At 38.4% G+C, this 24,480-nt stretch overlaps 1 protein-coding gene across 2 annotated transcripts in view; it reads left to right on the plus strand.

The window, feature by feature from the left end:
• The first annotated feature begins 14,243 nt into the window (after positions 1-14,243).
• Positions 14,244-24,480, plus strand: part of ATF2 (activating transcription factor 2) — an 83,504-nt gene continuing 73,267 nt past the window's right edge. The window contains exon 1 of one of the 2 annotated variants that reach the window (XM_020889061.2): positions 14,244-14,427. The gene's annotated coding sequence lies outside the window, so the exon portion shown is untranslated. The remainder of the gene's footprint in view (positions 14,428-24,480) is intronic. The other variant, XM_020889052.2, reaches the window with a different exon arrangement.

The following is a 24,480-nucleotide window of genomic DNA, read 5'->3' on the forward strand; positions in this document are numbered from 1 at the left end:
TTTTTGCTGTGATTTGTATTTACCTAAATTTAAATTTAGATCATCACTGAGAAGAACATGTATTCAGGCAGAGGCTGTACCAGTCCCTGGTGATGGAAAATATGCTAATATAATTTTTACGGGAATTATTTTAATGTTTTGCACATTTTAAATTATAGGGCGTTTATTCATATAAAGGGGAAACGTTGGAGTGCTTTGGGCTTCTATGAAATATGATTAAATCAGTATAGTTAATTACTTAAGATGGTTTTATGTTTTTAAGGGCTAACATGAATTACAATACTTGGAAGCAGTATTACCTTCCAAGACTAACCTGGCCGGTCTTACACACCTGGATCTAAAAATAAATCATGTCAGGTTTTTAGGAATTGAACCCTTATTAAATGGGTATTGGGATTAGGGAGGCAATTTTTGATTGTCAGTAAGTCTCACATTAAGCAATTGTGTGTCTGTAGTGAATCTTAACTGTCGTCTTAGAAGAAACTCAATATCAAAAAGTAAAGTGAATTGGCTACAGTTTAAAGACAAAAGTTGCTACAGCATTGTTTATCTTTGATACTAACAAATGCTTAGAATAGGAGTCTTGGGAATGACAATTGGTTCAGTTACGGGCTTCCCTGGTGGCTCAGATGATAAGAGCCTGTAATGCAGGGGACCCGGGTTTGATCCCTGGGTCGGAAAGATCCCCTAGAGAAGGGAATGGCAACCCACTCCAGTACTCTTGACTGGAAAATTCCATGGATGGAGGAGACTGGTAGGCTACAGTCCATGGGGTTGCAAAGAATTGGACACAACTGAGAAACTTTGCTTTCAGTAGTATTTTATTTGTAATACTATGTGGTGTTTATTGGTCAAGTTTTGCCTATTAAAATGAAGAAAGTCTACTATAGAAAGATGAGTTTTCCTCACAGCAGATATATATTTCCTCAGCAGATATATTATTTGTCATCACAGTTGCAGGGTTTCTATAAAAGATTAAGGTGACAGTTGGGAAAGCTTCATTTTACTCCTTTAATCCCTTCTGTCTAATCTGATTTCAGTTGAGAAAGAGCCATCAGCTTCAAGAGTTTGTCAAAGTGCAGTGGAAAGACCCATCTCCATCAGAATCATCTAGGATGTCTAAAGTACAAATTCCTAGGCTCCAGCCCTACTGAGTTAGAATATTTGGCCTTGAGACTCAGCCATCTGCATTTTTTAAAAGGTTTGCCAAGTAATTTTTGTGTACACTATTTGAGAATCACTAACTTAGCCATATCCTTCCCCACTACTTAGTGTCAAAAACTAGAGCTAGAGCTACTGCCACTTTTTGGTTAATCATCTAGTGTGTAAAACATAATTTCTTGGAGCCTTCACTATTTTCATAAATAGTACCACTCAATATTTGAATTCAGCAATTTAAATGAGAAGTATTATATGACCCAGCAATTCCATAGCTTGGTATATACCCAAAATTACAAGCATTTAAGCAAAAGTGCTATATATGGATGTTCATAGTTGCACTATTCACAGCAGCCAAAAGGTGGAAACAACCAAATTGATGTTTGGATGAACAAAAAATGGTGTTTGCATAAACTGATGATAAGATGTGGTATATCCATGTAATGGTATATTCAGCCATAGAAAGAAAGGAGGTACTGATAAGTGTTACAACATCAATGAAACTTGGAAACAGACTAAGTGAAAGAACCCAGACACAGTAAGGCTGCACATTATATGATTCTGTTTATATGAAATACTCAGAATAGGCAGATCCACAGAGACACGGAATTCCCTGGTGGTCCAGTAGTTAGGACTCTGGACTTTGCTGAGAACCCAGCTTTGATCTGATTGGGAAACTAAAACCCCACAAGCCTTACATTGCTTCAAAAAACAAAGTCCACAGAGACAAAGCAGATTGGTTGTTACTAAAGGCCAGTGGGAGAAGATTGGGGAGTGCTGGTGTAATAGTTGTGGGGATTCTTTTTGGGGTAATCAGTGTTCTGGTGATGGTTGTACAACACTGTAAATGTACCAAGTGCCACTGAATTATACAGTTTAAAATGGTTGAAAGAATATGTGCTTTACAACTTAAGAAGTACTACGCAATTAACACAAAGTCTATATTGTAAAGTCATACCAAAGTTTTTGAGTCCTAGGGAAATACTTAGATTAACCAATCCTTTGTAACAAGTTCATTATATTTATTTTATTAATTTTTAAAGCCATGATCATTTATTTTTAAAATATTTATTTGGTTGTGCCAGGTCTAATATGCAGCATGCAGGATCTTTAGTTATGGCATGCAAACTCTTGGTTGAGGTATGTAGGATCTAGTCCCTGAGCAGCAGCCTAACCTGGGTCCTCTGCATTGGGAGCCCGGAGTCTTCACCACTGAACCACCAGCAAAGTCCCCAGTTCATGTTAAATAAGATCAGCTTAAGTTGGACAAACCGAAACCTGCTCTCAGTGCTGGTTTGGTGGTTAAAGAGGCCTGAGACATTAACTATGGAACAGATTTCTCAAAAGACATGCCCTAGTGCTCGGGCCTGGTGCACTGGGAAGACCCAGAGGGATAGGGTGGAGAGGGAGGTGGGAGGGGGGATCGGGATGGGGAATGCGTGTAGATCAATGGCTGATTCATGTCAATGTATGACAGAAACCACTACAATATTGTAAAGTAATTAGCCTCCAACTAATAAAATGGGGAAAAAAAAAAAAGACATGCCCTTAGCTGAGGAAATCCCCTGAGAATGAAAAGGAAATTGTGCTATGGCTGCTTGGCTTCTAAGTTACTGAACAAAAAAATTCTTAGAAAGTAAGTATAACTTAGCAGTGTAACCACAGGCAATTTTATCTTACTTCCAATAACAAGTTTCCAACACTGGAATATATCCTTAACAGCAGAAATGTTTATTGTACATTTTTGCAGCAAGTGCTACCAGCCTTACTAGCAAATATTAATGGTATTTGCTTTTCACTAACTTTTTAGTTTGTGAACAGAGGCCAATAAAGATGTTTTCACATCAAAGACCAAATGAGTTTTCCATGTTGATGAGTTTGGCCTGTTTACTCTCAGAGAGGACAACACCCAAGAGTAGTAGAAGAATGTTGTTCCTAATGGTATTTCAGATCTCCATGTGTACTTATTTAGTGACACCTTGTTACCTTTCCTCACTGCAAAAATGTGGTATTTTCGATGCCTTCGGGATTAAGCTCAAATGCAGATTTGAATTATAAAGTATAACCAAAGAGAATCTTGTCATCTATCCACAAACACTAGCCATTTAAGGAAATAACTCAAACAAAGTAGAATGGTGAGTTCCAGAAGAGTGGCAGAAAGTACTAAGATGTTCAGAAGGGGTAGGAAGAGTTTTCTAGTGATGGAATTACATGAGGAAGAGTTATTTTTCACAAATTAATATAAACCTTGAACTGGTGGAAAGAAGAAAACCCAGATTAAGAGGATATCTTAGCCAGTGAATAGCATGAGGTAAAGTTCATGAGAAACAACTGCCAGGGTAGGGAATTAGTTTAAGATAAGGCTACAAAGGTAAACAGGCCAAATTATGTAATCTGGCAGATGTAATTCATTTGGCCACAGCCAGCTATTGAAGGTCTAGATCTGCTTAAAGTTTAATACAAGAACAGTATGTAGGATGGACTGGAGCCAGTTATGGTCAAGGTTGAAGCATACTCTTAAAGACTTGTGGACTTGAAAAGGGGGAGACATATGGTATATGATATGGAGTGTATGTGAATAGAAGTGCAGAGCAGGAGTAAGGACAGTGACCAAGGACTCAAAAAGACCTGGGAATACCTTAAGTTTCACACATCAGGCTGATTGGTCCTTGGCAGAAGAGCCCACAACAATCAAAAAATTAAATCTTATAGAAGGAAGATAATCTGATTTCCAGAGGTATCCCACATTATAAATTTAAATGTCCAGTTTTTAACCAAAAAAAAAAAAAAAAATCACAAAATATTTAAAGGAACAGGAAAGTATGGCTCATTCAAAGGGAAAAAAAAAAAGATCAACAGAATCTCCCTGATAAAGAACTGATGGCAGATCCACTAGACAAAGACTTAAACAACTATCTTAAAGATGCTTGAGGAACTGAAGGAAAATGTGGAGAAAGTTTAAAAAAAGGATGAATTCCCTGATTTCGAAACTTTGAGAATCTACAGTAATCAAAACTCTGATACTGGCTTAAAAATAGATACAATAGACCAATGTAATAGCCCAAAAATAAACCCTTGCATATATGGCCAAATAATCTTCACACTTTTTTTAAGTATAGTATAGTTGATTTACAATATAGTCTTAAGTCTCAGATGTATGGCAAAATGATTCAAATATTTTTTCAGATTATATTCCATCATGGTTATCACAAGGTATTGAATATAATTCCATGTGCTAACAGTAAATCCTTGTTGCTTATCTGTTTTATGTATAGTACTTTGTTAATTCCATACTCCTCCTAATTTGTCCTTCCCCTCTCCCTTTGGGTAACCATATGTTTGTTTCCTGTGTGTCCGTTTCTGTTTTGTATGTAAATTCATTTGTACATTTTTTTAATTCTACATATAAGTGGTATGTAGTATTTGTCTTTCTCTGACTTCACCACATATAATATCCTCTAGGTTCATTCATGTTGCTTTAAAGGCAATATTTCATTCATTTTTATGGGTGAGTAAATTTTTTTGTAACTTTTTACAAAAATGCTGAACTGTTCAGTGAAGAAAGGACAGTCTTTTCAGCAAATGATATTGGGAAAACTAAATATCCACATGCACAAGAAAAAAGTTGGACCCTTATTAACAATCTACAACAATTAACTCAAATTGGATTAAAGATTTAAACATAAGACTTAAAACTATAAAAATAAATGAAAAAAAAAAAAACTCTTGGAAGAAAATGGCAAAGTTTGCAGGACAGTTGGATGTGGCAGATTTCTTGGATATGACACCATGGGTACAGGCAACAAAAGAAAAAATAGATAAATTGGACATCATGAAAATTTTTTAATTTATGCAATAAAAAATCTTAACAATGGGAAAAAATATTTGTAAATCATATATCTTATAAGAGATTAAGTTCCATATAGAGTACTCCTAAAACAAGAACAAAACATCTTAAGAATGATCAAAGGACTTGAATAGATATTTCTCCAAAGAAGATACTCAAAAGGCTAACAAGGACATGAAAAGATGCTCAACATCACTGATCATTTAGGGAAATGCAAATAGCCCACTAGAATAGCTACATCAAAAAAATAACAAAAGTTGACATGGATGTGGAGACAGTGGAATCTTTACGCACAGAAAGTAGAAATGTAAAATAGTATGGCTGCTGTAGAAAATAGTATGGTGTTCCTCAAAAAACATACATATATATGTCATATATATATATATATAAGAGTAGTCAAAATCATGGAGACAAAAAGAATCACGGTTGCTAAGGGCTGAGGTGGGGGAGATTGGGGGGAGGGGGCTATATATTAATGGGTGTAGAGTTTTAATTTTACCAGATGGAAAGAATTATGGAGATGGATGGTGGTGATGCTTGCACAATACTGTAAATGTATTTAATGACTGAAATGTATACTTAAGATGGTATATTTTACGTGTATTTTATAAAAAACTTGAAAGGGAGGGATTAAGGGCCTAGAGATTTCAATAAGGCTGAATATCCTTTCAGTGTTTAGACAAGTTCTTTAAATTTCAGTGTTCAAGATCTCAGAAGTAAGGTAAGTCCAAGGAATGATGGAATTTTGTGGTTAAGTTGCTGAATGGCTAAAGTTGGGAAGAAATTAATGTTATTGAAGTTAAGCTTAAGGAAGAATTATAGAGAAATGGGAAATAACATTTAAGAACTATCTCAAAAAGAAAAGAACTATCTCAAGCTTCTACTGTAAATTTAAAATTCTATTTGATCATTTAGCTAATATGGTTTTGTTTGCATGACAAAGTTTGTTTTATTGCAGTACTATCTATTTCTGCTTTATTGACTATGCCAAAGCCTTTGACTGTGTGGATCACAATAAACTGTGGAAAATTCTGAAAGAGATGGGAATACCAGACCACCTGACCCACCTCTTGAGAAACCTATATGCAGGTCAGGAAGCAACAGTTAGAACTGGACATGGAACAACAGACTGGTTCCAAATAGGAAAAGGAGTACATCAAGGCTGTATATTGTCACCCTGCTTATTTAACTTATATGCAGAGTACATCATGAGAAATGCTGGGCTGGAAGAAGCATAGGCTGGAATCAAGATTGCCGGGAGAAATATCAATAATCTCAGATATGCAGATGACACCACCCTTATGGCAGAAAGTGAAGAGGAACTAAAAAGACTCTTGATGAAAGTGAAAGAGGAGAGTGAAAAAGCTGGCTTAAAGCTCAACATTCAGAAAACTAAGATCATGGCATCTGGTCCCATCACTTCATGGGAAATAGATGGGGAAACAGTGTAAGCAGTGTCAGACTTTTATTTTGGGGGGCTCCAAAATCACTGCAGGTGGTGATTGCAGCCATGAACTTACTTCTTGGAAGGAAAGTTATGACCAACCTAGACAGCATATTAAAAAGCAGAGACGTAACTTAGTCAACCAAGGTCCATCTAGTCAAGGCTACGATTTTTCCAGTAGTCATGTATGGATGTGAGAGTTGGACTGTGAAGAAAGCTGAGCTTTGAAGAATTGATGCTTTTGAACTGTGGTGTTGGAGAAGACTCTTGAGAGTCCCTTGGACTGCAAGGAGATCCAACCAGTCCATCTTGAAGGAGATCAGTCCTGGGTGTTCATTGGAATGACTGATGCTGAAGCTGAAACTCCAGTACTTTGGCCACCTCATGCAAAGAGTTAACTCATTGGAAAAGACCCTGATGCTGGGAGGGATTAGGGGCAGGAGGAGAAGGGGACGACAGAGGATGAGATGGCTGGATGGCATCACCAACTCGATGGACATGAGTTTGAGTAAACTCCTGGAGTTGGTGATGGACAGGGAGGCCTGGCGTGCTACAATTCATGGGGTCGAAAAGAGTCGGATATGACTGAGCGACTGAACTGAGCTGAACTGATCCTCTACAAAACCTTTTAAAAATGTGGTTTCTACACAAGAAATAATGAGTTGCTGAATTTCTCTACATTCTGAGAATATATAAATTTCATAATTTCATGGTATTACTCTATTGATAATACTATGAACTTCAGAGACAGTTCTATCACTACTTGCCAAATTATTAGGGGCAAAAGTTATTTTTTTTCAGATCTAATACCATTCTCCTCTGCCTCAACAAACATAGCAACGTTATGCCTTAGCTTGCTTTGACAGTTAACAAGTAGTAGTGAAAATCTGTCATAGTATACAATTTATTCATTGGAAGGACTGATGCTGAACCTGAAACTCCAATACTTTGGCCACCTGATGTGAAGAATTGACTCATTGGAAAAGACCCTGATGCTGGGAAAGATTGAAGGAGAGGGGAAGAGGACGACAGAGGATGAGATGGTTGGATGGCATCACCAACACGACGGACATGAGTTTGAGGAGGCTCGAAGAGTTGGTGATGGACAAGGAAGTCTGGTGTGCTGCAGTCCATGGGATTGCAGAGTCAGATGTGACTAAGTGACTGAACTGAATAGGATTTATAAGAAACAGTAGCATCTTAATAGTTTTTTTTTAAGTATATAGCATGAGTTTATTTATACTTCTCTCTTTCCTCCACCTGTCCCTGTCCTACACATCCCTTACACACAGAAGCTCACTTGTGTATAGTCCTATAGGTTTTCTGGTGATGTATATATCATAATTTACTTGAACATTGCTACTTAAAGTGATGTCCGTGGATCAGCACCATTAGTATCATCTGGGAGCTTGTTAGAACTATAGGTTCTGGAGCTTCACAGCAGATCTTTTGAGTCAGAATCTGAATTTTAACAAGGAACCCAGATTATCTGTATATATTAATACATTAAACTCAAAGCTTACAGTGCTCCTCAAAGAAGCACTACCAGAATACTACGATTGCCAGCATGCCATGACTCAGACTTCTTTCTCTCTCAAAAAGCTGTCAACTCACTCGCTGGGAGACTTATTTTCTCCTCCCTATTGCAATGTACCACTAATCCAGTGATTCTTAAAGTGTGGTCTGAGAATTCTGAGAGCCCCAAGAGCCCTTCAGGGAGTTCATGAGGTCCTCTTTTTCCATTTACATAACTCCGTGAGGCTAGATTTTCATCATATACTCCCAACTGCAAATCAAGTGCAGAAGAAGATACAATAATGCAACTATCTTCTCTTAAGCATGACATAATAGTTTGCAAAAATGAAAATAATTTTATTCCTTTTGTTTTGGAAAATATATTTTTCCCCAAAATGTTACTTATGGTAACATGTTGTTATGAGGTACAGGGTCCCAAAGTCAGGAAGTTGAGAACCACTGGTCTAATTTGTCAGAGGGAAAACAGGCTTCAATCCACATCTCAAAAATCTATAGAAATGTCAATTTTGTAAGCTGAGAGTAACCCGTCTCCCTAGGTCATATCCTTTTGGCTATCAATCTCTTTATAATCTCAAAACATTGGCATAGGTTCTTGGCAAGAATCTATACTTCTTTCTCCCAAATGATGTAAGTAATCTGTCTCTTAGATGTTTTTTAATTTAGAGCTTCTTTCTCAACAATAACGAAGGGAAGAACTGACCTAAGATTAACAGGGACTCATAAATCCAAGAGCTCCTGATTGTTCTGCCTATTAGCATTAGCTATCATCCTGCAGCAGATCTTGGTAGAGACTCCTAAAAGGACTCATGGTTGTCAGTGGTTGCTTTTGAACAAAAAGCATTTAGTCAGCAATTCCCAATACCAGGATCTGCTCCTCTTATAGAAAAGTCACAGGGTTTGCTTCCTCAAATAGCCGCATAGGTTAGCTGAATCTCTCGGATGCTGGACAGCTCAGTATTATCCCCTCAAGACTTGTATCTTAAAGTGAAGTCGCTTAGTCGTGTCTGACTCTTTGTGACCCCATGGACTGTAGCCTACCAGGCTCCTCCATCCGTGGAATTTTCCAGGCAAGAGTACTAGAGTGGGGTGCCATTTCCTTCTCCAGGGGATCTTCCCGACCCAGGGATCAAACCCAGGTCTCCCACATTGCAGGCAGATGCTTTACCATCTGAGCCACCAGGGAAGCCCATCTACTTCTCTAGAGAGGTCTAGACTATCTGTAGTTCTCAAGTCCTGTAAAGTTGTATAAAAGGAGTAAGCTTATAATACTGCATGTCATCACACTGCTGCTTTATTTTCTCCATAGCACTTACCATTGAGTTATCTGACTGTTTATACAGGTACTGTATTGCCCCTCCTCCCACCATGAGGATTTGCTTAGAGGACTTTGTCTTATTTATTGTTGTGGTCTTAGGGTCAGGAACAGTGCCTGACATATTGAGCATGTTTTATGCTACATCAGTATTGACACTTGATGAAAAATAGACAAAGCATTTGGTTGACAGGAACCTGAGAGACTGTGTCCAAGGTAAGAAGGTAATTGGAAAGAGCTAGGTATTAGCTAGGGCCCAGGAGAGTCCGTATGACCAGACCTACCTTGGTTTCTGATAAATAAGGAACTCATGATTTTGGTCTTATTTGGGCCTCGGGTTGATAAGTAGACTAGATATGGGGAGCCAGGAAGGGTAGACACAAAGGACAGATAAAAGTCTTTATTCTGGGAGTAGTTCTATCTACTTTTACTGGTAATTTAATAGTGTGTGGAAAGCAGACCATAATGATGACAAACCCTCTTTGCAGGGAGTGGGATGAGAGAGATAAGAGAAGTCATTGAAATGAAGGATGAAAATGAGGCCTTAAATGCTATTCTCTCTCTTTGGGCTGGTGTCACTGAAGCTGGCATAAGCTAATTGGTGTAATTTGAAGATAAATACAGCTCCACAATGCCACACACAATGATAAATTCTTTTGAGGGGTGGGAGGTGTGTAGGGGTCTTCCTTGCACTTGAAATGTTCAGAATGGAAATTTCCATAGTGAGAATAGGTGCTGAGAGATAACTGTATCATAGGTCATGGTTGTCAGTGTACAAGAAAACTCTGGCAGTGTACAAGAGAGAGAAGCCATGAGACAGAAGCTACCCCAAAAATCAACTAAAGGGTCTTAGGTTATGCAGTCCTCATCTTTCAGATATCAGGTGGGTGGGTAATTAAGTCTGCTTCACACCACACAGACACACATTGAGGATACCTGTGAAAATGTAGAGACTCTTTCCCCTAGTCCAAGGCAGACATAAGGGATGCCCTGGACTATGCTATGTTTTGTTTAGTTACAAACAGAAACTACATCTTATAAATTAAATCTTCCCATTTTACTCTCTTTATAGATAGATATTTATCTATCTGTATATATAGTAGGGTTTTAGTAGCATTCTTATGAGCAATAACAGATTTATGGATGAATAATCACATAAATACTTCTAAATAAGATGGAAACATAACACTCTGTGGCATTGGGAAAGTTTTGAGAGCATTTAGAGGCCACCATTGTTTCTTGTGTTTCTTTAGTAATGGACACTTTGTTCAACAGAAAGGAGTTTTCTTCAAATAGTCTCTCTTCCTATTGAATGAATACCAGTTTTATTCAGAAGTCATGCTAGTTTCTTAAAGGTGGTTCACCAGGTCCTCACTAATTTTCCTAGGAGTAAGTTAGATAGATATATATGTGGAACAATAAGACAGGCAAAGAAGCAGTCCAGAAGTTTGCTGCCCTTGTTAAAAAAAAAAAAAAAAACTTGCAGAGAACTTTAGAGCTCTCAGGGAAATTGAGAAACGAGAAAGTGAGAAAATTTTTGTGAGACTATGCATAAATAGTGAGCTTACAAGTTCACAGGATCAGAACTGAAAATACTGACTTCATTTTGTCCACACCCAATGTTTTCTCTATTGCAGAAAAGCCATAGTGAAGGAATTGTTGTGGAACTAGATGTAGATAAAGTAAGCTACTTTGCTATGCCAAACTGCTACATGTATATATAAAAGATTTGCATTCATTCCACCCATTTTTCCCTCTGACCTCCTTCATTTTTAAAAAAGTTTTTAATTTTTTGGCTGCATGGCACGCGGGATCTTAGTTCCCCAACCAGGAACTGAACCGAAATTCCTGCATTAGAAGCATGGAGTCTTAACCACTGGACAGCCAGGGAAGTCCTCCTCTGACTTCCTTTATGTTTTTTCAGTTTTGATATATTTTCTCTAGAAAATTAGCAAAATGTATCCTCACAACAGATCAGGGTACCATCTGTATTACTAATGATTCTTCTCCTGTCTAAAAGGACTCCCAAACACTTCTTTAAAAATATATCTTAACCCATTATGTTGATGATTATCAACTTGGCAAAGTACTGGAGGAGGAGGGATAAAGAGGAGAAATTTAAAACCAAACCTACTGCCAAATGAAAATGAATCAAAACTGGAGAAAAGAATTTCAAATTCTTGACATAAGTGAATGGAAAATATTTTTTAAAATTCATCTAATTTGAAATGCTATAACATTTATAACTCACTTATAAATGTGTGACATGTGACAGTATACAGGGTATACTGAGTGACATGAGTGACATGTGACAGTATACAATAAATGGGGTGACAGTATACAGCTTTGTACTCCTTTCCCAATTTTGAACCAGTCCATTGTTCTGTGTCCGTTCTGACTGTGCTTCTTGACCTGCATATAGGTTTCTCAGGAGGCAGGCAAGATGGTCTGGTATTCCTCCACTAGCTTTGTTCATAGTTATGTGTCCTAAGGCCCACTTGACTTCACACTCCAGGATGTCTGGGTCTAGGTGACTGATCAAACACACCACAGTAGTTATCCAGGCCATTAAGATCTTGTTTTAGTTCTTCTGTGTATTCCTGACACCTCTTCTTAATATCTTCTGCTTCTGTTAGGTCTGTTACCATTTATGTCCTTTATTGTGCCCATCTTTGTAAGAAATGTTCCCTCAGTATTTCTGATTTTCTTGAAGAGATTTCTAGTCTTTCCCATTCTATTGTTGTCCTCTATTTCTTTGCATTGTTCCCTTAGGAATGCTTTATTATCTCCCTTTGCTATTCTTTGGAACTCTCCATTCAGATGGGTATATCTTTCTTTTTTTTCCTTTGTCTTTCACTTCTTTATTTTCTCAACTATTTGCAAGGCTTCCTCAGACAACCATTTTGCCTTTTTGCACTTCTTTTTCTTGGGGATGGTTTTGATCACTGCCTCCTGTACAATGTTACAAACCTCCATGCATAGTTCTTCAGGTACTCTATCAGATCTAATCCCTGAGCTCCTGAGGTTTTAATAATCAATGTTACACTACATTAACAGTACTACAGTGTTACTAACATATAGGGATGGTACTTTCATTTTAACTTGAGACATAAACTGTGTCAATAAGTTGTCTTCTTTCAGGTCTCTTGAGTAATGAAATTAGTTTTAAAAGAGGGGTTTGTTGACTCACATACAGGCATACAGGCCGGAAACCTGCTAAATGCCAGATACCGTTACTGAACTGCAGGTTCTCTGTCAAATACATGTCCCACAATCTTCCAACAGTTTCTGTTTCACTTGAGTTTGGAGATGTTGAGAGTACAGTTTACGCTCATGAAAGTAAAGTGTTAGTTGCTCAGTTGTGTCTGCCTCTTTGGGACCCCATGAACTAAAGCTTGCCAGCCTCCTCTGTCCATGGGATTCTCCAAGCAAGAATATTAAAGTGGGTTGCCATTCTCTTCTCCAGGGGATCTTCCCAACCCAGGGCTTGAACCCATCTCTTATGTCTCCTGCATTAGCAGGCAAAGTTTTTATTGTCGAGTAAATATGTTCATATGTAAACTCAATTCATAATTTTGCTACAGACTATAAATCATCACTTAATAAATGGAAAAGAAGGCACTGGAAAAAATGTGCTTTTAAAAAACTAATGCAAATTTTTGCAGGGGTCCCTATCATACTTTTCAACGTGCCAGTGTGTATTTATTGAACAACCAATATCCCTACAGTTAACATTTGAGACATATAAGTTGTAAAAAGAATCACAGATTTCTACTTCTGTTTGTAGGAGTGTATCTGTGTCAACTGCGGTGCAATAAATATGATCTCTTTTGTCCTTCATATTAATCAAATGACCCCCCCCCACACACACACACTTTTTAAACAGGTACCTTCAAAGTTTGACAGATATTTTCTTGGTATTGCATCGACCTGTGAAGCAGCAGGATAGTAATATGGAACGAGCGCTATTTCTATGTCCTTTGGTTTTGGTGTTAACACGGAGTTGTTGATGTTTTAAATATTTGATATTATCTCTACTAAAATTGATGTATTTTTATTTATAACTACTTAGTAAGGGAAAATTGATAAAATAGGATACACCATAATATGGAAGCTTTTCTCTTATAAACAAGTCCCTGTTACTTGGGAGATATAGTGTAAAGCACTGTATTTCCTTTTGGTAAGTTACTTTGAACATAATTATATGCTAAAATCACGTACAGGTGCGCTAAGAGCCGGAGGAATCAGTTTCAGCTACAGCTTAGTAAAATTCGAAAAAATGCCATTCATAATAAAGGCTTTATCGTTTATTTTCAGAACTGACATCTTGCTTTCCCATTTCAGACGTGTTGGGGGCTCGAGAGTTAATTTCCAGCACACTCCGTTTCTTCTAAACCGAAGCTCTCCGTCTTAGGGTTCAGTTGCAGCCGGAAGGTGGGTTATGGTGAGAGCCTCCCTACGCTTTACTCTCCTTTCTACCTAGGTCCGGGAAGTGACAGCAACGGAAATACCAGGTTTCCAGAGCTGGGCTCAGAGGACTCCTGCTTTCTCTCCCGCCGCTCGCAGCCTTCCCAGAGTTCACCTTTCCTTCCTGCTCACCATCAACCTCACACGACCTCAGCATCCACCTGCTCCGGCGCCGCACACCCGCGCCCGCCTCCCAGCCGTCTGCCAATCACAGCCCTCAGTTGCTCGCGGGTTACAGAGACACGGCTCTTTTGACACTCTGGTCCCGCCCCCTCCATAACTGCTTCCCGCCCTTCGAGCTCTTTATCCAATAATCAGCACCCGAGTATCCCTTGGTTCCCGCCCCCCTTTCCCTGCCCTCCTGAAGTCCCACCCGCTTCCTTAAGCCTGACGGAACCACCTGACCCGGAGGCGCTCCGTCTGAAGGAAGGCTAGAAGGGGCGTGTGCGTGTAGGGGAGGGGCGCGAGAAGAAAGGAGGGATGCCGGGAGTGGGGCGGAGAGAAGGGTTGTCAGTCCGATCTCGCGAGAGAGGACGGAAGCCTGTGGGAGCCCGTGGCCTTTAAAGTGCGGTTCAGCCCTTTCCTCTAGGGGTAGTTTGTAAACACCGCGGAGCTTGGGTCTTCCCAACGACCGAAAAGAGCATGAACTAGTGAGCTGGAAAGGTGAGTAGTGATGAGGAGAAGGCCGCAGGACTGGAGACTGTAGGGATACGGAGAAAGAAGGCACTAACATGGCGACGTCGCTCACCATAGTCCCCACCCCCCGCTTCCCATCACCTCGGGCTCTCCTGCCTGTGTGCCTAGCCCTCGGGGCGGCTGTGGCTGTGCTGCCGCCTCAGCGGCCCGCGCGGCGTCGGCTTCAGGAGCCGGACTGGCCAGGCCGGACCGTTAGGTAACTGGCATTTGTTGTTCCGGCCCCTCCCCGCTCGCGCGCTTTCCTAACGTGGAGGAAAAAGGGAATAACGGCTTCTCTTAGACCCCTCCCCCGATGTACCTTCCCCTTCTCTGGTCAGTTCAGAGGTCCCAGGGGCACATGTCGGAGTCGCAGAGGGCGCAGGAAAACCCCGCTTCAGTTCTGGAATGGAACAGGAAGAGGGCCGGCTCTGGTCTCTGCACTCAGTGGTTGGGCACTGTATATGATGGTGGCGTGGGGAGGAACTGGACGCGCGGTTGAAAATAGGGTCAGGGTCTCTGGCTGCGGTGGAAGCTGACGGAACAAATGGAATGGAGAACCTGGGAGTTGGAAATCTTGGCCTTTTCTGTCCTTTCTGCCCCTTCACTCTCCCGCCACCCCCCACTTTTTCCCGATGGGGCGGGGCTGAGGTGCGGGTGCAGATTGATTCTAGTATTTTCCCCATTTTTTTTTTTTTTAAATTTTAAAAAACCTTCCTGGGTAGACTGCAGAGAATCTGTAGGGGTATAATCTTTGCTTTTTTTTTTTTTTTAATTGATGCCCTGGGGACCAGTACCGAGAGTATGTGTATGTGGGTTTGGGTTCTGTGTTCAGTGGTTAAACTGACGCTAGAAGGAGGGATAGAGTGAAAGAGATGGGGACTATTTTTGTGCCCTTAGATCGTATAAAGTTATCTTTGCCTTTGCTTAATGAAGAGTTTTAAAACTGGCCAGGCCAAGAGCAAAACTACTCTGAATATGATGGAGTAAAAGGGATTACTCCTAATGGACTTTAGGCTATTGACTAATACCTGTTATTGTGTGAAAGTAACAATTGCTAAGGAATTTTAGAATTTGGAGACAGTAACAGTAGATACACTTAATGTATAGATTTGAAATCAGAACAAAAACTGTTCCACTGAGCACATTTTTTGTCCTATCTGAAGAAATTTATAACCACTGTCAGTAGTCTTTCTAGGCATTATCTTAAAGCCTATATCTTTGGTCTTTTGTACCAAAACTATGAAGGTGAGAAGTTTCTTAGAAAGTCATCCCTATGTGGTTAAGTGCCCTGAAAGACAAATATAATAGCAATTATATTTTGTAATTGATTACACTGACTTGAAGAATCTAAGAACACTGTTCTCAAAACGGTAGGGACATCACTGTAAAGTATGTTAAAAAAAATACAGATGCTTTTCTTCAGATCGAACAGAATTAACGCCATCGATAATGAATCCTAATAGTCCAGATTTACAGTGCTGTGTATGCTGCTTCCCCAAGACATGTTTAATCTTATTCTGAGAGGATGTTGCCACCATTAGGTTTTTAACTAAAATATAATATTGTAGTAATTTGGAACATAAGTGCTTGTTTTTTAATTGTCAGTAAGGACGGAGCTTTTAGGTGCTTTTGTGCATATGTTTTTAAGGTACATAATACCTTCTGCAGATTTGATTGTATTTTCTAGAAGTTCTTTTTAAAACATCTTATTAGAATGTTTATTTCATATTTGGGGCACTATATTATCTATTAGATATGTAATCCAGAAATTCCTGCATTTACTTTACTTGGAATATTTGTTTCATATTTTAAAACTAAGATTAACAGTAGAAATTGTGTCAGCTCTTTAATAAATTGGAGTATTTGTATTTAGGATTTAGAAGCTGTATGAATTTTGTTTTTAAAAACGATGTACTCTGCCTCAGATTTCTACTACCTGTAATTAGCATAACTTTTAATTAATCATCTACATTTTTTCTACTTAAATTTTTGTATTTTGGAAAAGTTGGGGTTTAATGATTTGTATGTTCTCTGCTGGTAAATTGTTGTTAGATCATGTTAGATCAAGTAAACTGTCCCACTGTACGTGCTGTTTCCACTCATTTTTTTTTCAAGCTCTTCCTTCCATTATAAAATAAGACTACAAGCTGGTACTTCTTTCTCTTTAATAGTCTTACTGTAATGTCCTCCAACAAGGTAGAGTAGTTGAAGTCTCCCTATTTAAAACCAGATTTTCACCAGTCTTTCATTGAAAACCCAGTGAGTAGCAATAATTTATTTTTTAAAATAAAAACATAAAATGTTTTTCTAGTCTCTAATTAAAATGTACTGTAAATAAAACAAATTAGCAGTTATAGTCAGTAGTTTAATTCACTATATTTCTGTGTTTATCTTATTCTCACACCTATTAAGACTAAGAACGTACATAAAATTCCTCATGTTCTCTTAATGTAACTTAATGAGGAGGTAGTAGTAATAGCATTCACCTGTTCATATCTAGGGCCCAATCCCACAAAACATCTTATTTCTGTTTCTTAAAGTTAAAAAGTTAGTGTAAGTTATAGTTTCAAAGAAACTTAACTTCCTTAAGTTTGTGGATCTTTAAGGCCAACAATAATTGGAATTATTTTACATATATATGGTAAATACATAAATATTAATTTCACTTAATTCTTTTTAACAGGGTTGAAACTGATACATTCCTTTACATTTTTATGTTTAGTGATGCTTTTTTTTCCCCTCTTCTTGGCATTTTGGTAGTTGTAGTAATTAAAAACATTTTTTGCAACAAGAAAGGATGTGAATAAATGCTTTGGGGGCTAGGCCTATTCACCCATGTCTGCAGTCTGTGTCTTAACAAAGATGGTGATTCTCAGTCATTTTTTCTGTCACAATATCCAAGGAATAGAAAGCACTCCCAACAGCTGTTGTTGTTTAGTTGCTAAGCTGTGTCCAACTCATTGTGACCCCCATGGACTGCCAGGCTCCTCTGTCCTTGGGATTTCCTAGGCAGGAATACTGGAGTGGGTTACCATTTCCTTTTCCAGGGGATCTTCCCAATACAAGGATCAAACTTGTCTCTCCTGCTTGGCAGGCTGCTTCTTTGCCACTGAGCCACCTGAGAAGCCCAGTCCCAACTGTAATAGTAGCTTATTATTGGAGAGACTCTCAAGAAGATTAGTAGAGAAAGACAGGTGGGAATGATTGTAATTGGCAAAAGCCAGTTAGTAAATCACCAGGTGTATTTTGGTATTATATGGCTACCTTAATAATATAATACCTTAATAAAATACTTTATAAATATGTTCCCTAAACATTCTTTAGTTTGTCTCATGGAACCTAAATCTTTGACATTCCAGTTTTATAACTTAGTTTTTTTCTAATTATATTGTTTGGGTTAGTGAGTTTCCATTTATTTGTTGGATACATGCTAGAATAGTGTTACCAGAAATCACTGAGATGATAAAATGATGCTGTGATTTCTATGCAATCCAGTTATCACTTTCTTCTGCTTCACCAATCCCACCTTAAACATTTCAGTGAGAACTTTCATTTCTTCCTCTCCTCAGTGATTTAATTTAAAGACCATATTTCTGATATTTGTGCTTTTGATTTCTTTACTAATTATTTACTATAAGTTCAACATCATTTCTCAATCACATTGTTGAGAGTCACTGATATCTTTTATCTTTGTAAGATAGATTTTAATGATTGTGAAGTATGGATATTGGAATGAGGGTTACTTCTGAGATAATATCTCTTTCATTTACTTGAATTTTGACATACTTTGTATGGTGTGGGAGGAGGTAAGCTTACTAGTGTTGTTAGGGGAATTATACATAATCTATGTTATTTGTGCCCTCTTCAAAATGAAAAATTATTATTGATGTACTCCTGAGTGGTGATCATGAATTATTTTAATTCTTGCTGAGCTCTGAATTTCTATTTAATCTTTTTATTCTTAGATAAGTTTTTAGTGAGGAAAAGCAGTGATCAAGAAGCACATTTTACACATCTGCCTTGAGCAAAAACAATGCTGGAGATGTTATTTCACATAACTGATATGATTACTAAGTCTAAAATAATGTTATTGGTAAAAACTTGGATTAGCAGTGTTCATATTCATAACCATTAATCTGTAAGTTCTTTGTGTTTATATATTTCTAATCTTGTTCTATTATAACTTTAAACTTTAAAATAAGAACTTGTTTACCTTGCATCACCTAGGAAGTAGAGGTCTGGCAATAATCAAGACTCACTTGAGAAATGAAGTTTGATTTAAAAATTAGACTACTGTTATTTTTATTAACATTTTGAGACATTGGGCTAATTTCACTGTTCATGTACAGTCATCCCTCAGTATCTGTGGAAGTTTGGTTCCAGGATCCCCTGTGGATACCGAAATTTACTGATACTCAAGTCCCATATATAAAATGGCATTATATTTGCATATAACCTAAGTACATCCTCCCATGTTCTTTAAATCATCTCTACATTACTTATGATACCTAATACAGTGTAAATGCTGTGTAAATGGTTGCCAGCTGGAGGCAAACACAAGTTTTGCTTTTTAGAACTTTCTGGAATTTCTTCCCCCCAATTTTTTTTTTTTTTTTTTTTTTTTGCCATACTGCTTGGCATATCGGAACTTCCCTGACCAGAGATTGAACCTGTGCCCCTGCATTGGAAGCACAGAGCCTTAACCATTGGACCACCAAGGAAGTCCTGTTCCCGCAAATAGTTTTGATCCACGGTTGGTTGAATCCATAGGGCCATCTGCACTCATAATGTACTTTCATGAATACAGTATTGAGATGTCTGTGATGCTCTTCATGTATCTCATCAACTTTGAGGAATTTCATCAAAACTCTGGTATACTCTTGGGAGTGGTGATATGTGTGAAGAACATTTGTCATGTGTGCTGTGCATATGTACGTGGAATTTTCCAGGCAAGAATACTGGAGTGGGTTGCCGTTTCCTACTCCAAGAAATCTTTCTGACTCAGATCGAACCTGTGTCTGTTGCATCTCCTGCTTTGGCAGACAGATTCTTTACCACTGTGCCTCTTGGGAAGTCCCGTGTCTGCTGGGAGTGGGCAACAACTAAAAACTACTGCTTTCATCCTTAAAGCTGAGCTTACATTTTTCTCACTTCCTTACCCTGATGACCTAAACATGTACCAGATAACTTGAGGGGATAACATCAAATTCATGGGGTAAAGATTAATAAAAAAAACTCTAAAAGTTTAACTAATTCTCACCTTCAGACTTTAAAAATAAAGGAGGTAGTAAGGATTATTAGGAAAATGTACATTTAAAGTCAAAATAAAACACAGTAAAACTTATAATAAACTGAATAGATACTATATGAGTGCTATGCTCTGTACTTAATGTATTTTACGTAAACAGTAATTTCACTTTTTAAATCCTGAAGCTAGTATATTTTTCTTACTGGAGAGGATAGTAGTGAAATCATACCATTTAAATTTTTCCTAGCTTAGAAACTCAAAGAATCTTAAACACTGAAAGGGGAATGAAGTCCTTCTAGCTTACAGCTACAGGTTTTCCGCTTCTTAGGTTTATTATGACTATACTGCTGTTCCCAGTGTGAGCTCTAGGATCATTTCTTGGCTTTTTTTTTTTTTTTTTTTTTTGGTTCTTACCAAGATATGAGAAGGAAATTAGAGCACAGAGAAAGCTCTGAATCTGTGCAGTTCCTTGGTCTGCAAGCCTGTCCTCCTGAGTACCTTAGGGTTTTTGCTTTATTAATTTTCTATTCCTCATCAACAATAACCACATACTTTGCATTATAGAACAAACGAAATTTCTCTCAACTTTTGTCAGAAGTCCACCTGGGCCCTCTTTTTAGGGCCTTACTTTTTTTTTTTTTTTTTTTCTTCCATTTATTTTTATTTGTTGGAGGCTAATTACTTTACAACATTGCAGTGGTTTTTGTCATACATTGAAATGAATTAGCCATGGATTTACATGTATTCCCCATCCTGGTCCCCCCTCCCACCTCCCTCTCCACCCCATCCCTTTTTAGGGCCTTACGAAGTCTAAGTCAGTATGTTGGCAGAGCTGCAATTTTTTTTTTTTTTTTGGAGGCTCTGAGGAAGAATCCACTTTCCAGTTCATTTGGATTGTTGACTGCATATAGTTACAGGACTGCCGTTCTCTTTCCTTGTTGACTGTCAGTTGGAGCTGGTCTTCACTCGTAGAAGCTAAAATGCTTTCAGTATTGCTGCCTCCAGTAATGGCAAGTAAAGTCTGTCTCTTGCTTATCTCTGACTTCTGCTACTGTCAGAATCTCTCTGACAGAGAAAGTTCTCTCCTCTCACTGGGTCATATGATCAGATTGGCCCTTTTGGATAGCCCAGGATAACCTTCCTGTTTCAGAATCTGTGACCATTTTTACATCTGCAAAGTCCATTTTGCTCTGTAACATAACCTATTCATAGACTCCAGGATTTGGAGTGGGGACATCTTTGGGTGGCCATTCTGCCTAGTGTACTCACACATACACTCCTGAAAATAAATTTGATGAACTGTGTACTCTAGCACATTTCTAAGTTGATTCCTAAAGTTTTTTTTTCCTAAGTTTAGTTTTAGCTGGCTTAAAACTCATCATTCAGAAAATGAAGATCTTGGCATCCAGTCCCATCACTTCATGGCAAATAGATGGGGAAAAAGTGGAAACGGTGTCAGATTTCATTTATTTGGGCTCCAAAATCACTGCGGACAGTGACTGCAGCCGTGAAATTGAAAGAAAAGTTTTGACAAGCCTAGACAGTGTATTAAAAAGGAGAGACATCACTTTGCTGACAAAGATCTGTATAGTCAAAGCTACGGTTTTTCCAGTAGTCATGTAGGGATGTGAGAGTTGGACCATAAAGAAGGCTGAATGCCAAAGAATTGATACTTTCAAACTGTGGTGTTGGAGAAGACTCTTGAGAGTCCCTTGGACAACACGGAGATCAAACCAGTCAATCTTAAAGGAAATCAACCCTGAATATTCATTGGAAGGACTGATGCTGAAGCTCTAGTACTTTGGCCACCTGATGTGAAGAGACAGCCCATTGGAAAAAAGACCCTGATGCTGGAAAAGATTGAGGGCAAGAAGAGAAGGGGGCAACAGAGGATGAGATGTTTGGATGGCATCACTGACTCAGTGGACATGAGTTTGAGCAAATTCCAGGAGATAGTGAAGGACAGGGAAGCCTGGCATGCTGCAGTCCATAGGGTTACAAAGAGTCGGACACAACTTAGTGACTGAACAACAATAAGTTGAGTTGAAAAAAGAATGATTTCTGACTTTTCAAGATATTGACACCATTCTAAGTACAGTTGATTTTTGAAGAACACATGTTTGAACTACATGGGTCGACTTAACGTGGATTTTTTTCAGTAGTATATACAACATTACTGCGGCACCTGCCAGTAGTTGAATCTGTGGGAGCAGAACTGCAAAAGTGGAGCATCCACAGATACAGAGGACATCTCTTAAGTTACACTCAGGTTTGGGACTGTATGGAAGATTGGTGCCCTGAGTTGTTTGAGCATCAACTGTGATCCTTAGTGATTTGACCTGTCATTGGTTTAAAAGACAAATGACTTAATTCACCTTTAGCAATTGAGCATTTTTATTGTTCCTTTTTCTTACTGAACTTATAATTAAGAATAATTTTATTTGAATCCAGGGTATTTTAATGCTTTAAACTATTTTGATCACATCACCTTATCCTACTTCTTTGCAGCAAATGTAAATTGAACTTTACAGAGTTTCCTATTGATTTTCCTCTTTGCTTTGTTCTCATGAAGCTCACTCTCAGGACAATGCATTTTTCCACAGCATTTTGAGAATAGAAGAGGCAATCATTAAATGAAAGGGTTTTTGTTCCTGTCATCACACTGTTCAATACTTCTGAATTCAAAACATTCCTCAACACAAGGCACAACACCATTCTTAAAAAAGCCATGCTTCGCTTTAACAGCACTATTTATAAGGGTGCTTTGATTAATGGAGGCTTTAAGACACTCTTATTTTAAATCAGCCCCTTGTTTTGTTCCATGGAGATTTTTACAATCCAGGGCAATGCATTGTAGTAATATTTGGTATGGCTAAGAGCTATGGGTTTCTTTTCAAATATGGAATTATGAGCACTTAGGGAAAGCAGGCAGATTATTATTAGGAAAGCAAACAAAGTGAAGTTGAAGATACAGAAATTGATTTTCTTAAAACATGTTTTACTTATCAGTCCCTTGAAAAGTCTTAGTGTATCTGCAGTAATACAAACACCTGTCTGAAAGTTGCTCCCTTGAAAGTCTGTTCCCCCACCCACCTAACTCTTCTGCTCCCACAAGGCCAGAAGCTAGCTTCTCTCCCAGAATCCACCTTAAGTAGAATTAATTCCTTTCTCACACTAATGTCTACCTTTTTGGGCCCTGTTCTTTGCACAGTTTCTCTTTCCTGAATACTTGCCATTAGTAGTGTTTGTCCGTTTAGCAGACAGAGATCCTACCCTTTACCTCCAAGTTGATTTTGTCCGAGTATAAGACACACATACACAGTAGCTGGGGCAGGGCAGTAGTGGTAAAGGAGAGAGTCCTTATGTTTGTGCCCTTCAAGTTACAAGCAAACCTTTATTTTTAATGTTTTTCAAAGTCTAGATAATTAGATTAACATTGCATGCATTAAACATGAGCTCTGTTTGTCAGTTCAGCTGGCTGGCTTAATGTTGTTGCTTTTGCTTGAAGTAAAGATCAGAAGGCCATCTTGCTGCTTTCTAGATGTAAGTTCCTGGTCTTTTGTAAGCAGCTGCTGAACTAAATGCAAATATTCAATAGGAAAACCTGAAACCATACTTAAGCATTTCCATGAAAGAAATAATTTGCAGAAATTGATCTGTCCCTGGAAGATGTGAACCTTTGAGCTATCCCACAGAGCCATTTGTCCTTTGAATTGCTGCTCCATTCATAGTCCCCATTTTACATTTGTCTAGCAGAATACCCCCTTCTGGTCCCTTTTCCTTTAAGGAACAGTCTGTATATAAAACAGAATTTTGTTGCCAGCTTTGAAATAAGAGTCATTATCACTTTTGGTATTTGCATCAGAAGTTTTAAACATATTAAGGCCTTTTCAGCCAACTTTATTCAAGGTAAAGTGCAAGTTCTTTTCAACAGTTTGTGCAATAAGGAAATGGAGGTCCAAATTCATACTTGACTCTCAGGTATGGGAGCTCAGCACTCAAATAACAGTAGAGAAAAGTTGACTTTCCCTTTAACTTTGTTCCTGGGATCACTACCTTTTCCTAATATAGTTAGTAACTGAGCTTTCTGGCAAGTTCTTACCCAGTCTCACCTTAGGCACTCCATTGATTACTTAATCGGTCCTGTGTAATCATTTTTATGGAAAGTTTGTGGAAAACCTAGTGAGATTATCCTTCCAAACCTAAACTTTTTAGGTTGTTTCTTTACTGTGGTCTTCAGATACAGATTGGTCTTGCATATTTAGAGAAGTCCTTATTAACATTGGTCTTGCTCCTTGGCTGCTGGCAGAACTATCTACTTTTAAAAGCTCCTGTCAGTGGACTGATAAGGCATCTCTACAAGGTATCCAACCATCTTCCATTTTAGAATGACCAGAGTATGATGACAGAAAAAACTAATTATCCACCAATATTCATTCTTGTCTTTTTTCCTTATTGTAGACGCTCCATTCCCCCCATCCCCACCCTGAGCATATGATGAAATAAAGAATGTATTTCCCAGCTTCCCGGTTAACTCTAGCTATGTGACTTAAATTCTGACCAGACTAGAGGTTTCCTGTAAAATTTCTGAAAAGTGTCCTTGAAAGGAGGCTATCACCCATCTCTATTTACTTCCTGTCATCTGATGTGACGGTTAGACCTGGAGCAGTTATTTTAAGCCATAATAGAGATGCCACATGTTGAGGATGGCAAAACTGCAAAATAGAAGGAACCTGGGTTCCTCATGGTCATGGTTCTGACTACCTGTGTTCATGTGAGAGAAATAAACTTTT

The sequence above is a fragment of the Odocoileus virginianus genome, chromosome 13 (assembly GCF_023699985.2).
Source record: "Odocoileus virginianus isolate 20LAN1187 ecotype Illinois chromosome 13, Ovbor_1.2, whole genome shotgun sequence".
NCBI classification, from domain to species: domain Eukaryota; kingdom Metazoa; phylum Chordata; class Mammalia; order Artiodactyla; family Cervidae; genus Odocoileus; species Odocoileus virginianus.